The 18,919-nt window shown below is 37.1% G+C and overlaps 1 long non-coding RNA gene across 1 annotated transcript in view; it reads right to left on the bottom strand.

Moving 5' to 3' along the window:
- The window catches only part of LOC116542855, a 19,517-nt gene extending 2,915 nt beyond the window's left edge, over positions 1-16,602 (bottom strand). Inside the window, exons 1-2 of the long non-coding RNA XR_004265381.1 lie at positions 16,334-16,602; positions 1,157-1,244 (exon numbers count right to left, since the gene is read on the bottom strand). This is a non-coding gene — a long non-coding RNA (uncharacterized LOC116542855). The remainder of the gene's footprint in view (positions 1-1,156; positions 1,245-16,333) is intronic.
- Positions 16,603-18,919: the final 2,317 nt, after the last annotated feature.

Below are 18,919 nucleotides of genomic sequence, written 5' to 3'. Positions count from 1 at the left end.
TTTTTTTTTTTTTTTTTTTTTTTGGGACGGAGTTTCGCTCTTGTTACCCAGGCTGGAGTGCAATGGCGCGATCTCGGCTCACTGCAACCTCCGCCTCCTGGGTTCAGGCAATTCTCCTGTCTCAGCCTCCTGAGTAGCTGGGACTACAGGCACGCACCACCATGCCCAGCTAATTTTTTGTATTTTTAGTAGAGACGGGGTTTCACCGTGTTGACCAGGATGGTCTTGATCTCTTGACCTCATGATCCACCCGCCTCGGCCTCCCAAAGTGCTGGGATTACAGGCGTGAGCCACCGCGCCCGGCCGAGAAAAAAATTTTGAAAAGAGAACACTCAGTGTTCAGCTGGATATGGAGAAAAAGGTATTCTAAAGCAGCATTAGTAGGAATGCATATTAATAAATCTTTCCTGGAAGGCAGTTTGTTTGAGCCGGGAATTCCACTCCTAGAAAGGTAGTAAATACTTGCGTGGACATAAGAAATATAAATAAGAGCAAGTCCTTTTAATGTTGTTTCTAACATGGAAAAATTGGAAACAACCTAATATTCACTACTAGGAACTGATATAGGTAGGACATATTCATTCAATAAGATTCTGTGGAACTGATAAAAGGATGGTTGTAATTCATCTATTGCCATGGGAAAAATGTCCACAATTTGTATTTAAATGGCAAAAGCATGGTAAATATTGAGTTTTATTATCTCAAAACAAGGAATTTAATTTATGTATTCAAGACTTCTTTAACGGCTCCACAATGGAGTTTTACAGTTTTCTTCCAAAAGGCCCTTTACATTTTTGGTTAATTTTGTTTCTGAATATTTTATTTTGTGATGCCAATATGAATGGAAGATTTTCTTCCATTAAATTCCCTATATAAATTTCTGTATAGCTTATATAAAACCTCTTATTGTTTATGTAAGAAATCCTCTGATTAGGCTGGGCATGGTGGCTCACGCCTGTAATCCTAGCACTTTGGGAGGCCGAGATGGGTGGATCACCTGAGGTCAGGAATTCAAGACCAGCCTGGCCATCATGGTGAAACCCCATCTTAAAAAAAAAAAAAAAAAAAAAAAAACTCTGATTTTGCATATTAACTTATAATTAGGTATCTCAATAAATCATGTTACTGTTTCTAGCAGTTTGATAGCTGTACCTACCCATTCTACTTTTTATGTTTTCTTTGGTATTCCTAGAGAAGAGCTGTTAAATATCACTGCAGTTCAGTGGAATTTTATTGCTGAACACCTGGGAAAAGGGAAAAGAGAAAAGGGAATCATAAAATTACATAAATTTGGAAACAAAATCAAACAATTATGTGGCCCCCAAACTTAGGTTCCTAAAGTCATTCTCAGTCTAGGCAGTGGTGCTCCCTCACTTTTTTAGGCAAACAAATCTTTCTGCAAATGAAACTTTGGACAGGAGCACAATGTCTACAACAGAGCTGATTTGACTGACCCTGTGGGTAAGGGCAATTGCAGCATCCTGGGTAAAGGGGAAGCCTCCTCTGAACGTTTGAGAGACTTGAGAAGAACAATGCACCAAGCACATTGAGTGCTTGGTCTGAAAATCTGTACAGCTTTCTGCTCCTCTTCCCCTTTCATTCCTGAAGATGGAGCTCCTGAGGCTGAGCACACATTATTTTTCTTCTTTAGTCTTGACTCTTCTCTGGAATTTGTATTTCTCTTCTGCCATAGAGATCAGTCTATTTCAATGATTAGGGTCCCCAAGATAACTTTTAGACACAAAAACAGGGAATTTGTTCACAGTCTTTGTGGAATGTTTCATGATCATCTTATCCTGGGATTCGATTTGGCTTCAAGGAACCAGAAAATAAAACACTGTGCATGATGATTCTTTGCTTTAAAATTTATGTAATCAATTCTTGAGAATTCTTATCTTTTTAAGCTTAAAAATATGCCACAGTAACGAAAATTCCATTGTTTCTGCTGATTCTATGTCCTCCTGAAAGTTATCAATTTAACAAAGGCCTCACTCTGCATGCCCACAGTTGCTTGATGAGGGAGAGCTTCTCCACTAGTCAGGAAAATCAAAGCAAATCAAAACTGGAGAGAAAGCAAAAAATATTCAAACAGTCTAGACCCAGGGTAAGGCTTTACAAGAGCAAGGCTTTCAATCGAAACTGTGCCTGGTACAAATCATTCTTCAAGGTCCATTTACATAATTGGCTTAACTTCGAGGTCTGCCGTCTGGCAAGCACCCGCTTATAAATTTGGTTCTTCCAGTCCTATGTTAGGCAGAGCTGGCAGCTGTGCTTTGAAATTTCTCCTTTTACTATCCTGGCACGCTTCTACATGTGCTTGCATAAAACTCCATCTGGTAGTATATGGGGTGATTTTCACTGGAAGACTGCATTTGGCGAGTAGATGAGATAATGCATCAGAAGTTTTCCACGTGATGAAATTGCATCTCCGAGCATTATACTTTTTGATTAACTGACTAGGCTAACCTACATTGTTTTTGAGCAAAAGCTTTCTATTCAAATCATGTCTTATGGCAGAGGGAGCTGTCATGCTCTGAACTATCACACTGACCGGGGGGCTTTCTGCAAAATAAACTCTGTCAGCTGCCAGAGCTCTATAGAAAGTAAAGTATGGCACAGAGATTAAGTGAGTGTGTTTGATAACTGCTCTGCCACCATTGGTGTAAAGAGAATAAATATCCAGCTGAGAAAATTATAGGTATCCAAACTCACATGACTTAATTGAGCTTAGCCAAGACTGAATGCCCTTGTCATTTTGCCCAAAGCATGCCCTGCTTTCATTTCCCTTTCTTAAAATGTTATTGTACACCCATCCTCAGACTTAGGTTAAGCAAACTACGTTAAATTCTGGTTTTCTGTCTGGGTTTAAGTGCAGACTTAAAAGCTACATAGGGCAATACTTCGTCTCACAGCTTGATGCCACACATACAAGTTCTATTGCTATCATTTTCTTTCTGTCAGAGAACTTTCCCATTGATTCTGACTATATTGCACATTTGTTTTATGCATCAGGTGTTGCTTATGAAAAGTCTCATATCTTCTGTTTTTCTTTCTTTTGTAAATAGTCTGTGCTTTTATTACTGGTAGATCTTAGGATTGTTTGTATCCCTAGTGTTTTGAGAGGTTTTTTTCCCCCTAGTGTTAACACTACAATTGGTTAACATTTGTGAAAGACGTAAGGTTTGTGTTTAGGTTCTTTTTTTTTTTTTTTTTTTTTTTTTTTGCATAGGGATTTACAGTGCTTCTGTTATCATTTCTTTTGCTATTGAATTGCCTTTGCTCCTTTGTCAAAGACCTGTGTGAGCCTATTTCTGGGCTCCTTATTCTGTTCCATTGATCTATGCCAATCTCATGTGTCTATCCTTCCACTAATACCATGTTATCAGTTTTCCCTCTGTCTTCGTTCATTTTCTGTCACTATAATAGACTACTTAAGACTGGATAACTTATAAAGATAAAAGGTTTATTTCTTCCAGCTCTGGAGACTGGGAAGTCTACGATCAGGAGCCACATCTTGTCAGCTTCTGGTAAGGGCCTCATGATGTGTCATAACATGGCAGAAGGCATCACAGGGCAAGACGGGTACACTGAGCCAAACCGACTTTTATAACAGACTTGTTCTTACGATAACTAACCATTCCTGTGATAATCCATTAATCCATGAATGTATTAATTCATTCATTAGAGCAGAGCCCTTATGACCCAATCACCTCTTAAAGGCCCCACTTCCTAATACTGTTAGACACTAGGATTTCAGTTTTGACATGAGCTTTGGAGAAGCCAAACATTCAAACCATAGCACTCCCCAAGAAAGGTTTACAAATATACACTTTTTTTTTATGTTTGGGGTATGAGTTATATAGATAAATTCACGTCAGAAGGATTTGTTTACAGATTGTTTCATTGCCCCGGTATTAAGCCCAGTACCCAATAGTTATATTTTCTGTTCCTCTTCCTCCTCCCACCCTCTACCCTCAAGTAGAACCCCATATCTGTTGTTTCTTTCTTTGTGTTCATAAATTATCATCCTTTAGCTCCAACTTATAAGTGAGAACATGTGATATTTGGTTTTCTGTTCCTGTGTTAGTTTGCTAAGGACATAGCTCTCAACTCCATCCATGTTCCCACAGAAGACATGATCTCATTCTTTTTTATGGCTGCATAGTATTTCATGATGTCTCCGTACCACATTTTTTTAATGACATTGTTTTACATTGACCTTTTCCCTACTTCCCCAGAATGACTAACTGTTATCTGTCTTTTTAAATATTTTTCCAATCTGTTAGATTCCTCCCCACAAAAAAGCCTTTCTTTTTTTTTAAAAAAAAAAAAGTCTACTTGCACTTTAATGTAATATATTCCTTGTATTTTTAAGTGATTTATCAGTACCATTTACATGCTGTGTTGACCTTTTGTTACCAATTTGCAACTAGTTCCTTCCAGTTTCTTAGTTGCCTTCTAGCTTTTTTTTTCCTTTTAGTATACAGAAACTCTTCATTTTTATGTAGTAAAACCTGTCTTTTAGGTTTCATGTCTGGCGTAAACGTTTTACTTCTGCATTTCGTTTCTTACTTAGAAAAGCCTTCAACACCTACCAGGGGCCTGCAAATCAAATTCTTAATCTAATTGTAGAAGCATGTGGAATGCGTGGCTTACATATTTTCATTTGAAATTTTCACTTTCTTATCTGAATATTCTTTTCTTTTCCACATTTTTACTTTTCTTAATGTTATTTAATATTGAATTTACCTTATATATGTAATACCACCTCAATGAAAGTTTGTTTCTTACAGGAAAAATGTTTCTAGAATACAGTGAGTAAACATAAATATACATTCCACTCCCAGTTATATACTCGAAAGAATTGAAAGAGGCATTCAAACAAAAAGTTGTGTGCAAATGATCATAGCAACACTATTCATAATAGCCAAAAAGTATAAACAACCCAAATGTCTATCAAATGATGAATGGATAAAGAAAATGTGGTAGATCATACAATAGAATATTATTCAATCATAAATAGGAATGAAATACTGATACATGCTACAATCCAGATGAACCTTGGAAACAGAATGCTAAATGAGAGACCAGACACAAAAATTTACCTATCATACAATTTCATGTATATGACATCAGGAGTAGGTACATCCATAAAGTCATAAAGCAGATTATGGTTTCCAGGGCCTTTGCGACAAGTGTAATGGACTGCTTAATGAGTATAGGGTTTCCCTTTGAAGTGGTAAAAATCTTTTGGAACTAGATAAAAGCTGTAGTTGCAAATGTTTGTGCGTATACTACATGCCACTGAATTGTACGCTTTCAATGGTTTTTATATGTTACCTGAATTAACTCAGTTTGTTCTTCAAAACTACAAATATATCAATAAACATTTCTTTCTAAAGTGGAAATCTTAATCTCTACCTACCACAAGTAATTGTTCTGCTGCTTAGATGATATACAGTAAGTAAAAATATTATATAAATACAAAATATCATAATATATTTATATATTGCATATATAAATTAATATATTATATTAATATAAAGGTAATACTCTATATTTATATATCATATATACGCTAATTGTATTGTGGTTAGTTTTCTATCTGGAACAAATTTTGCCTTCCTTTCAAAAACTCTCAGCTGTGGTTCATCATATGTAAATACGTTAGGATGACAAACCACTTGGCCTTCACCACTGCTGTGCCTGGAATTTCAATATAAAAAAAGTCATGGTTATAATTCTACCCCATCTCTGAACCTGCTCCGATTAGCAGCAGGCAGCTGATATTCCTACCAACTAGATTGCAGACTGTGTGGGCCCTAAAAAGCACAAAAGGGAATAACTGTGAGCGCTTCCCTAAAGAAGACTTCACTTCAGTGCTTCCATGATAGTGTTGCTTCTGCATATTGTTAATCAAAAATTAAATTTTTGAATAAGTATTTCAAAATTTTTGAGCACCAACTATAGGCCAGTCACCATTCCAGGTACTTGGGATACATTCATCAACAAACTAGTCAAAGATGCCAGCTGTTATGGGTCTTGCCTTCTGCAAAGGGTGAGAGAAAAATAAATAATAAAACTTAATAAGGAAGTAGATTTTATAGTCTGTTGGAAGGTGGTAGAGTGTGGGGGAGAAACAAAAGCTAAGGAGCATTAGAAGTCTAACAGGTTGGCATTTTTAATGAGGTCATCAGGTAAGCCTCTGGAAGAGTGGCATGCAACAAGGACATTAAGGAGGGAAGAGTTAGACCTCTAGGGCTCTAACACTCATCATTAGATAAGGATTGCTCTAGGCTGGGCGCCTGTAATCCCAGCACTTTGGGAGGCCAAGGGGGGCGGATCACCTGAGGCCAGGAGTTCGAGACCAGACTGGCCAGCCTGGTGAAACCCCCTCTCTACTAAAAATGCAAAATTAGCCAGACATCGTGGCACAAGCCTGTAATCTTAGCTACTCAGGATGGGGAGGCAGGAGAATTGCTTGAACCCAGGAGACGGAGGTTGCAGTGAATCAAGATTGCACCATTGCACTCCAGCCTGGGTAACAGAGCAAGACTCCATCTCAAATAAAAAAAGATAAGGATTGCTCCAGGCAGAGCCTGTCTGCTCCAGAAAGAGTCTGTGCAAATGTCCTAAGGCAGGAGAGCAGTATGGTGAGAATGTGTGTGTTTGTAGAGAGTAGAAAATGATACAAAGTCAGGGGGAATACACCTTTGTGTTTTTTATTAAGATGAGAGAACAGGGAGCCATAGCAAGGTTTTGAGAAGAGGCCTTGGCTGTGTCCTGCTTGACCGCTCATTGTCTCAGGTGTATTTTCCTCAATGACTCTGGCTTAGCTTGTCACCTTCAGAATCAGATGGTTCTTGTACACATTTCAAAATGTTCTGGGCTCCATTTCTTACTCCAGATATTCCTGCAGTTTTATGCAGGCTTTGATCTTTTTTGTGCCCGGGCAAATGGATTGTATCACCTTAAGCTTGACTGTGTACCTCTTGCTTTCTCCCAAGAGATTCCTTTGAGGCTGGCCCAAGATGTCTTCCAAATCACTTGGAATTCACACATTCTTTTTTTTTTTTTTTTTTTTAATTTTGACTTTTAGATACAGGGGGTACATGTGCAGATTTGTTACATGGGTATATTACACCCAGATAGTGAGCACTGCGCCCCATAGGTAGTTTTCAATCTACAATCTTCTTTCCTCCTTTCTTTAGTAGCACACAGTGTCTATTATTCTCATATTTATGTCCATGCGTGCTCAATGTTTAGCTGCCACTTGTAAGTGAGAACATACAGTATTTCCCTGCATTGATTCACTTAGGGATATGGCCCCAGCTCCATCCATATTGCTTCAAAAGGCATGATTTCATTCTTTATTATGACTGCATAGTATTCCATGGTGTCTATGTACCACATCTTCTTTATTCAATTCACCATTGATGGCCCTAGGTTAATTCCATGTCTTTGCTATTGTGACTAGCATAGTGATAAACATAATGACTGTATGTGTCTTTTTGTTATAATTATGTATATTACTTTGGGTATGTACTCAGTAATGAGATTGCTGGGTCTAATAGTAGCTCCATTTTAAGCCCTTTGAGAATCTCTAAACTGCTTTCCACAGTGGCTAAACTAATTTACATTCTACCGACAGTGTGAAAGTGTTTCCTTTTTTCTGCAGTCTTACCAGCATCTGCTATTTTTTTACTTTTTAATTATGGCCATTCTGACTAGTATGAGATGGTATCTCATGGTTTTTATTTGCATTTCTCTGGTATTAGTAAAGATGAGCATTTTTTTAATGTTTGTTGGCCACTTCTATGTCTTTTTTTGAGAAGTGTCTGTTCATGTCCTTTGCCCATTTTTTAATGAGGTTGCTTGTTTTTTGCTTGTTGATTTGTTTAAATTCCTTATAGATTCTGGTTATTAGACCTTTGTCAGATGTATAGTTTGCAAATATTTTCCTTTATTCTGTCCACTCTGTTGATAGTTTCTTTCTCTGTGTAGAGCTCTTCAGTTAAATTGGGTCCCATTTGTCAATTTTTATTTTTTGTTGCAATTGCTTTTGGGGACTTAGCCAAAAATTCTTACCAAGGCTGATGTCAAGAAGGGTATTTCCTAGATGTTCTTCTAGGATTTTTGTAGTTGAGGCCTTACATTTAAATTCTTAATCCATCTTGAGTTAACTTTTGTATATGGTGAAAGGTAAGGGTCCAGTTTCATTCTTCTGCATATGGCTAGCCGGTTATCCAAGCACCATTTACTAAATAGTGAGTCCTTTCCCCATTGCTTATTTTCGTCAGCCTTGTTGAAGATCAGCTAGTTGTAAATGCACGGCTTTATTTCTGATTTTTCCATTCTGTTCCATCAGTCTATGTGTCTGTTTTTGTATCAGTACCATGCTGTTTTGGTTACTGTAGCACTATAGTATAATTTCAAGTTGGATAGTGTGATGCCCCTAGTTTTGGTCTCTTTGCTTAGGATTGCTTTGGCTATTCAGGCTCTTTTTTGGTTCCATATGAACTTTAGAATGTTTTTTTTCTAGTTCTGTGAAGAATGACATTGGTATTTTGATAAGAATAATCTTGAGTCTAGTAGCTCTACTTTAAGTTCTTTGAGAAATCTTCAAATTGCTTTGGGAACTATGGCCATTTTAACAATATTGACTTCCCAATCCACAAGCATGGGATATTTTCCCATTTATTTGACTTATCTCTGATTTATTTCAGAAGTGTTTTGTAGTTCTTTTTGTAGACATCTTTTGCCTCCTTGGTTAGCTATATTCCTGGGTATTTCATTTTCTTTGTGGTTATTGTAAATCAGATGGTATTCTTGATTTGACCCTCAGCATGAACATTATTGGTATATAGAAATGCTGCTGGTTTTTATACATCGATTTTGTATCCTGAAACCTTACTAACATCATTAATGAGTTATGTAGACTTTTGGCAGAATCTTTGGAGTTTTCTCTGGATGGAATTATACTGTCAGTGAAGAGAGATCATGTGGCTTATTCTTTTCCTATTTAGATGGAATTTATGAATTCTTAGCCCAAAGGGGTCAACATTAGTGAGGCCATCATTGATCATGGGGAACAGAAGCCAATGAATAAAGTCTCTTTTCTGGCTTTCCCCATGCAAACAGTTTATTTTATAAGAATCCTCACGGGGTTCTGCTAGATCCAAAACTAGACACTTCCAGCACTGAGCCAACCCAATAATGACTCTTTGTACTGGCTTTCTCCCTCCCTGTGATATTCCTCCATCCTCTACCCGTGTTCCTGGGATTATATTTCCAAATAAACTGATTTTACACAAGTTTATGATCTCAAGCTCTCCTTTAAGGGAAGCCAAGCCCAAGATACTTCCCTACACTTTCAAACTGTTTCCTTATTCCTCCAGAGTGGAGCCCCCTAGAACATGGAATCTCACAAATTGTCACATTTGCCTGACCTTTACTGGCAGCCAGCTCTACACTGATTGCCTCTTCAGTTCCTTCTAGTTTCCAGTTACCTTTCACTATCCCCCGGCTGAGAAGCAGAAAATAAAACTACACAATAGGTGACCGCTAGCTTGCAAAAGCCGTGGATGCCATGCTTAGAATTTATAGGCAGAAGAGTTCCATTGAGTGTTTTTAATCAGTGTGATTATGTTTGAGAAAAATAACCAGTGGTATTATAGAATGCCATGGGAGGAAGAAAGTCTGGAGCCATGAAAATTACAAACAAAAAATGTTGGGGGATATCTGCTCTGATGATTTATCTTCAAAACTGGTCATCTGCCAATAGTCATCTGGGCATAAGAGTAAAGCCATGGCTTGAAGAGACTGGTAGATGTGCACTTCACTGAGATTCTACTATGAAGAGTTGGGTTGCTCTGGATTCTGGGCTATCATGATAGGTGCAGTAGAAGGATAAACAGATGAAGGAACTTGGTGATGTGAGAAATACAGCTGAAGGGATGGATCATGAGTCAGATTGGTTAGGGAAGGTAAAGAAGTCAGGAAGCAAGACTGGTGAATTCAAAGAGTAAAAAAGGGATGACTTTGAGAAGGAAGAAGGAGGCAAAACCTTAAAATGTCCATCTTATTCCTTTATTACAAATTCTGAGTGGAAGACTTATTATAGAAAACGGGGATACTAATCGCTTAAATGAGGTTTGAGGATTATCTCTGGATTTCTAAGATAATTGGATGGAATCTGCAGTGAAACTCAATCCTGCTTAACTTATAGGAACTATCTCATTTTCAAGTCTAAAGTGAGAATGGACAAAAACTTCTATTCATAGAATAAATTCAGCAGAAATGTTAATAGGGACTAATAGTTGTAGAGCTAGAAAAGTGAGGCCAGAACCAATAAGGAACCTTGGTATTAGCAAATAAGCGTTTTAACAATTATTAAAAATAAGATCCAGAGCCATGACCCTAAATTTATTAAGAATAATGCTCATCGTGGTCAGAAACAAAATCACACAGCATTTGAAAGACTGAATAAGCTGATTTTTAAAAAGTAAGAAAATTAACATGTTTCAAGTTTACAAATACATTTGGTCCATTAATTTGGTAATTTCCCCTTGGTTTTAGTAATTTAACTTTTCCATTTTCTTTCTGTAAATGGAAAATTAATTACTTCTTTTTCACTATTGAAAATATTTTCATATATATATATTTAAATCCAAGATAAATGCAAAAAACTAAGTTAGAAATCAGGTTTAGAAACTACCAAGGAGGAGAGAGGGAGGCAAGGAAGAAAGAAAGGGAGGGAGGGAGAGGAGAAAAGGAAAGAAACTACTAAGGAGGTTTTCGCTTGTTTGTTCTTTTATCTAATTTTAATGTATATTATCACTTCAGCACGACTGCATTTGTTACCTCAAAAAAAAAATCAGAGAAATATATCAAGGCTTTAAAAACTGCAAATCAATACAAGTACCAATGTAAAAAATGGTTAAATTCCATTGTATCAGTTGCCTATTTTCACATTAATGCTGTATAGCAAACAACCACAAATCCTCATTGAATACAAAAACAAGTGTTTAGTCTTCATCTACCTGTGGGCTAGCTCGTGGTTCTGTGATCAAGTGGATGTGGGTTGAGCATGTGGCTCTGATTTAGTTAGAAATTTATTGGATCAGCTTAGCTGGGGAAATTGTGCTTCTATTATTCTGAAACTAGAAGGCTAGCTAGGAATGTCCTTCACATGGCAATGGCAGAAGCCTAATTGCAAAATCGCTTTTCAGACATCTGCTTGAATCACATTTCTAACATTTCATTGGCCAAAGCCAGTCATCTTAGCCCAGGAGTGGCACATACACTCTTGCTCACAGAGAAAACGCTGATCACAGCCATTGGTGCAATCTGTCGTGTCCACTTTTAAGAATTTACTCAAGGAAATATTTTCAGAAGCTAAAAGCACAGCTGTACGTGGGATATTCATCAATATAATAATTACAATATGGAAAAATTGGAAACCTAAATATCCATAAATAGGGGCCTCTTTAAGCACATCATGATATAAGAAAGTGAAAAATTTGGCAGCTATTAAAATTGTTGTAGATCTTTTTTAATGCAAAGATGTCCACCACATATTGTAGGGCAACAAAAGAAAAACCTAACAAAATAGAATGAATGTTATGAGCCCATTCATGTAAAATGCATATATGCAGGTATTTCCACATGTATTGACACATAAGAAATATCTGAACCATGTGATTTATAATTTTCTCTGAATTATAGACTTTCAAATGCTAGTTTCTTTCTCTCTGTTTATTTTTTTGTAATGCAAAAGTATTATTTTTATAGAAGGAATAAAGTATTCAAAAAGAATAAGCAAATAACCCATCATTAAGATTAAATATAGAAAAAAAATGGCCTTTTCTCTTAATTTAATTCCTAATTTATTGTCAAAATTTAAATTGGGAGTCCTAGTTTTTATCTATAAAACAGAGAGTATTTATTTCAGAACAAATTTTATTTTTGATTGAACTAGGTGAAAAGCACAAAAATTTTTATGTTTTATTTCTTTTGTATGTCTTCATTATTTCATAATAAATATTTTTACATTGTTTTAAAGCACATCTGTTTCACTTCTTAATGTATTTATATTACAACTGCAATGTTTATTAGTTCTGAGGACCTTAATGCCCAGTTAGGAAAATCTTCAAATTTGAGACTATTTTTAATAATTTGCTAGAAGTCTTTAAGAAACAGGCACTCATTTAATAAAAGATTTGTTAAATTTCTGCTATGTGCAATACACTACATCAAGGATAGTGGGAATTTTATTTTGTTTGTTATTATATGTGACAAAGAGTCTACTCTCAAAGAGCCAAAAACTTTATATTTTGAAGAATATTCTCTAAGTGGGAAATGATATAAACAACTTTTTTCTCTAAAAGTATCAGTCAAATCTAGATTTCATAGAGAAGACTGATCCCATCTATGAGACTCTCATGTTAGACTTCAATGATTTGAAATGACCATGTAAGTGTTCTGGGCCCATCCTTCAATGGGCTTGAAAACTTGCTCCAAAAACTGTGGACAGTCCAACAGCCAACTTGGATTGTGCCCCAATTGCAAGCATCCTGGCCACGGGATACCCAAAGGAATATGCATTAAAGAAAAAGAACAAAAACAATAATCATATATTAACCAGCAAGCCTGGCACAATGATCCCAAATTGCCTAGTGTCTCAAAGTGAATTTTCCTCAAGACTACTTAAAGTTCTCGAGGATGGTTCGTTGTCCAAAACATCTGATATGTTGATCTTGGCTTAGTATGACTGCACATGAGTTTAGCCACCACATTTCCAATTCATTGTCTTCTACTTCCTACCAAATATGAGGATTCCAGCTATCTGCATGTTTATGTACAGTGCAGGAGCTTTGTATCATTACCAAGCAACACATGGACCCCAGACTTCCTAGTAAAATACTGAATAGTTAACACCTTCATCTTAGTTCTTTAAAAGCTGGAGGTGATATTTGTTTCTTTACTCTAAACTTGAATAGTTCATTTTCTAGTACAATCGCACTTATATGTCAATTTACATTTAAAGAATTTTCATTCAGGTCCTGTTTTCCTTCAATGATTATATGTTATTTGAAAGCAAGAACAGCCTCTATTAGCATTTGTAGTCCCAAAACACCTGTTACAATGTCTGGTGAAGAGCAGGCTTTCAATAAATAATTTTTTTTTTTGAGACCGAGTTTCGCTCTTTTTACCCAGGCTGGAGCGCAATGGCACGATCTTGGCTCACCGCAACCTCCGCCTCCTGGGTTCAGGCAATTCTCCTGCCTCAGCCTCCTGAGTAGCTGGGATTACAGGCAAGCACCACCATGCCCAGGTAATTTTTTGTAGTTTTTTAGTAGAGACGGGGTTTCACCGTGTTGACCAGGATGGTCTCGATCTCTTGACCTCGTGATCCACCCGCCTCCCAAAGTGCTGGGATTACAGGCGTGAGCCACCACGCCCGGCTCAATAAATAATTTTTAAATTAAAGGAATAAATTCTAATTCTATTTCTGTTTCTGAGCAATAAAAATAAATCTGATGAAATAAAATTAAAAGAACTGAACAGTGAGTACAGAGATGCAGTACACACTGTTTACTGTCAACATCAACTCCACATTCACTTCCCAATGCTATTGTCTTTTACAGCAAAATCTGCCTCCAATGATAGACATTCCAAATGTCAGACATTTACTTTCACAGCCTTTCTTGCAACTAGCAGTAAAAACGTAAGCAATTCTGGGTGATGAGCTATATGAAAAAATGTTTGAAGAATGATTTCTTGGAAAGATGTTTCTCCTGATTAAAGGAGAGAGGAGAAAGAAGGAATGTGAGTGAGAAAGACAGATGGAGAAGGAAGAAAGAGAGGTACAAGGAAGGAGGAGGAAAGAAGGAGGGGAGAGAGACAGAGACAGAGATGGGAGAGAAAGAAAAAGAGGGAGGAAGGGAGAGAGAAAAAAGGAGGAAGGGAGGCACAAAGAGAGAGGTTTCCTCCTCCCTTCTTGCTTTTGATTCTGCAATGTGAAGATGTGATGTTTGGAGCTGCTGCAACCATTTTGCAGCCTTGAGGGAAAGATTTAAAAAAAAATTAGACACAAATCTATCTTCTTGAACTTATTTTTTCCTTTTTTTTTTTTTTTTTGAGACAAAGTCTTGCTCTGTCACCAGGCTGGGATGCAGTCGCATGATCATGGCTCACTGCAGCCTTGACCTCCTGGGCTCAAGCAATCTTTTCACCTCAGCCTCCTGAGTAGCTGGGACTACAGGCATGCACCATCACACCCAGCTAGCTTTTAAAAGTTTTTGTAGAGATGAGGTCTTACTATGCTATTCAAGTGCGTGGAGGATGCCTGAGCTCAAGTGATCCTCCCACCTCAGCCTCCCAAAATGCTGGGATTATATGAGCCACTGTGCTCAGCCCAGTCTTCCTTTTATGTGAAATTCTTTATTGTTTAGTCACCATTCACCAAATAATCCCATCATGTGCAGCCATATCTCTGATTCTCCATTCTCTATCAAGACCTTCCTCACAGCATTGGAGTAATGAATGGGAAAAACACTGAGGACAGTAAATAGCTATGAAAATTAATTTAACTACAATTTGAAGGGAAAGATATTCTCAAATTTTTTCAACAATTGTTGATGGATTATTTCCTCAAATCCCAAAATCAACAAGTCAAGAAAATCATACCATAAAAGCAAAACCATAAAAGAAAAGCAAAATCTCCTGATGAAGAATTATCAAATTTCACATATCTCTAGATCATCCTCCTTTCAAAGTGAACTCCCAGAACCTCACTTGACCAACTCTAAAAATTAGGGTTTTTTGATGCAATACTACAACGTTATTTTAAATAATAGAGATTTTATTCTCCTTTAAGGATGGCCAGGAAACATTTTTGTGAAATAGAGCACATATGCACTAATTGCAGGATAATTGCAAAGGATCTTTTTCTGTGACAGGTTGCATACTAACCTGTCATAACTAACTTATTGTGGGTAATGGCTTAGTCACCTACATAGCAATATAATTACTCAGCATTTACAGCTATGCCTTTAAGAGTAAAGCCATGCAAATACTATAGAATAGACTGTAAGCACAGCAAATGATTCAGGAAAAGCATAAGTGATTTATTTTCTGGTTGTCTAGTCTACAATTCAGGATGATTTGTTCCTCTCAGTGCACATATTTGTGTGAGTGATCCCAAACCACTTAAATTCAGACATGCAAACCAAACGAGAGAGAGAGAGAGAGAGAGAGAGAGAGAGAGCTCAATCTTCCCCTGAACTAACAGGCTCAGGCTTGAAGCCTTCTTGCTGGCAATGACCACCATTTTCATCTGCTCAGTATACACACTTTCCTCTGTTCTTTTTGATAACAAATTTTCCACTAGCCACAGGGTTGGCAGGTGACCCAAATTGAGTCAGTCAAGTGCCACGTAACTACTGGCCCCAGTGACTGGTTCAGGAATGTACATGTGACCTAAGTGGGGCCAGTCAGAATCCTTCTTTTGGCTTACTATGTGAATCTTAGGAGAAATCCATTTTCATTCAAAGTGAATCAGCTCAGCACATTCAAAGTGAATCAGCTCAGCACACAGGAAAAAAAAAAAAAAAAAAAAAAACTAGTTTCATTGTTTGGATCAGACTTCAGCTTTTGCATTACTGGCAGGTTGCCAATTCAGATGACTTCTGACAAATACACGGTGGTTAATGCAAAGATGCCCCTTGGATTGTTGCTCCAGATTGCTTCTGTTGCTCCTCCAATGGTAGCAAACAAAAAATAGATGGTGAACTCGGCTCTAATCTGAATTCAGGTAGAAAGAAAATATTTGGATTAGCTATACCATTGAAACAATGATTAACGTAACAAAGAGATGTGAAGAGTAATTGAGAGTAAAAATTAATTGACCCAAAGAAGAGAAGAATGTGGAACAGCACTATTGAAACACTAGCCACATTTCAGAAAGTAAAATAAAGTGAAAAAAATTTACAATGTATTTAATTTAATCTACATATACCCAAATCTTATAATTTCAATTTATAATCACTATTTTTATTAGTGAGATATTTAACTTACTTGTATTAGTACTAAGTCTTGAAATCCCATGTGTATTTTATACTAACACATAGCTCATCTCCATTCAGACTGCCCACATTTCAAGTGCTCAAATTATCAGAAGCCACATGTGGCTAGCTAGATAGTGGCTGCATATTGAAGGGTAATAGTCTGGAAAATAAAACATCTTGGTTTGTAATTTTTGATGGCAGGTCCCTAAAATCCTTTTAGCCTAGGAACAAGAAGGCTCCCCTACATCTAAAACCCTACTTACCACTACACTAAGTGGAGTAAAAATTCCATCCTGGGGATTTAAATGGCAAGTAGCAATATTCCAGGTGAATATGGGTCCATCCAATCCTGTGTGCCAAGGATCTCAGAGACCTCTTATGGACTATTATGTCTACCCTGTGAAAACACAAGTATGAATTCCTACTCAGCACTTACACTGAGGTTGGTGACCTCTCTCTTGGAGAAAATAACATAATCATGAGCATAGGTACCATTACAAATTCAAGACTTTAAACCTCAAGTGGAAACTCAGTACTATATATTCTTCAATAGCTACTTATATCTTCACAGTGTTCCTTACAGCCACTGTTTATAAAAAATCATTTTTCCATAGGCAACCCTGATCTTTCTTCACAGAGTAATGGAAGCCTCAAGTAAGAATTCTATTTCGCTAAAACTGTTTGCTAATTGAACCTGCAAACTTAGATACTCTTGACCCATCCTTTTTGCCTATTGTCTGAGTCTCATTCCAGTCACCTCCCATTTTCTTCGGAATTGCTCCATTAACTACTTCCTTTGCATATTCAACCTTTTATTTCTTCTCTGCTTCCTCTTTTTCTTCAGCTTATAAACGTGCTCCAATTTCTCTTGCTTGAAAGATAGCCACATCCACTTATTGCTACTGCTTGCTTTCTCTGCATTTTTCACTGAAGCAATCTATCCTCCTTACTCCATTAAAACTGCCCTAAAATAATCAGGTACTTCCTCCTGAAAAGTCAATACAGCCTGTTCTATCTTTAACTTACTATTTCTTACCAGCATCTGACAGAGTTGGGCACAGCCTTTGTCTTGAAAATCTTCCCACCATTGACTCTATGATGCCAGTATCACTCTTGACTTCTTCCATCTCTGCCACTCTTTAACAATCTCTTTGTAGCTTTTTTCCCTTTTGTCTATTATTTAAATGGTGTTGTTACTCAAGTTTCAATCATCTACCTCCTTGGTTTTCCAAGTGTGCACCATAAACAAGCAAAAGCAGTTTTACCATCTGGGAGCATGAAGCAAATTCAGAATCCCGGGCCAAACCCCAGACCTTCTGGATCAAAATCTGCATATACTTTCTCCCTGAGTAATCTCATCCTCTGTGACTTTCATAACTACCTGTATATTAATGACGCCTACATTTGCATCTCCAGCCCAGTTCTCCCTCATGAGCTCTACTACATATATAGAATTTTTCACTAAACATCTCTGCTCATTTGCATGGCAGGTGTATCAAACTTTGTATGACACCACAGACATACCTGGCTGCATGTGTTCTAATAAGAGAGTAATTATAAGGGATCCCGCATGTTTGGATAAGGAGAAGATCATGAGAGAAGGGTAATTATAAAAGATCTCATGTTGCTTTCTGAGTTGAGCTTGACCTGAACCTTAATGGATAAGTTGGAAGAGAGGAAGGGATTTAGATAAATGGAAGATGAAGGAAAGCATAAAGCATATTTTATCTTCAGAATTGATAAGTTACCCTTTCTCTCAAGCCTGTAGACTTCTGCCAGGGAATCTAAAGAAAAGGGAACTAGTCAGAGTTTCTTTTGCTGGTATGAGAGGTCACCTAAATCTCTTGGTCTCTGTCCCCTACTAATTTCTTTTCACTTCTTGAACAGACATTTACTGAACTTCTACTACTATGTCAGGTACTATCCTAGGTGCTAGAGATAGGGCAATAAATAAAACAAACAAAAATTATTACACTCACATTCTTGGTAGCAATATTTATTTTCTTCCCTTAATGAGTTCTTTGAAAATGAATCGTTGTGCAGGGTGAGTCCCTTTGTGATCAACTCCCTGTTAAGCTCCAGGGCTCAGAAAGAATTACAAAACATCACATGAAATACTGGAAGGCAAAGGCTTTGTATTGGGGAAACTTAAAAGCAAGTCTCAGTAGGAAAAGAAAGCCTGGATCCCTCATGTTCTCTTTGCCCCGACAAAGAAACTTGCTGGAAACTGACCCCTTTGTCACCTGAAAATGACTGATATGACCCTAAAATGTGCTTACATATGCTGATACTACAAAGAGAAATAATATCTCTGCCCCTTTGCAAGCACATGAGGCAAAGTATGAAAGGAATGGTGCAAATCTACCAGTACAACTGAGAAGCTTTCTCAAAGTAGATGAATAGCTTTATCAGTATATGGAAAAACAGTATGAAACATTCTGTTATATCCTTATTTTATACAGATTTGACTTGTGATACATTCCCCATTATTTTGATAAACTAATTAAAACCAGTACCAGAGTTCAATTACAATAGTGCACCATAAAACTAGTGAACATAAAACTAGTGACACACACTCATGAAATGTGAAAGTAATCTATTTGAGTTCAGTTATGAGCAAAAAAATACAGATAACAGAACACCAAACCACAGAAAATGTACAGGGGAATTATAGAGTAACTGAAATATGGGCCATACTCCTGACACTTCCATCAAGTAATGTTTTCCTCAAACCCCCAAGGTCTTGCTCTTAAATATGTTTGACAATCATAAAGAGTTTGAACACCACATTCATCTGTTTTCTGTTTTTATATTGCATTTTAGTGATGAAAAATAGAGAAGAAAAAAAG

This window comes from Sapajus apella, unplaced genomic scaffold (assembly GCF_009761245.1).
Source record: "Sapajus apella isolate SASKATOON/1434 unplaced genomic scaffold, GSC_monkey_1.0 scaffold4, whole genome shotgun sequence".
Classification (NCBI taxonomy): domain Eukaryota; kingdom Metazoa; phylum Chordata; class Mammalia; order Primates; family Cebidae; genus Sapajus; species Sapajus apella.
Note: the sequence above shows the minus strand (reverse complement) of the source record. Positions and strands in the feature narration are given on the sequence as shown.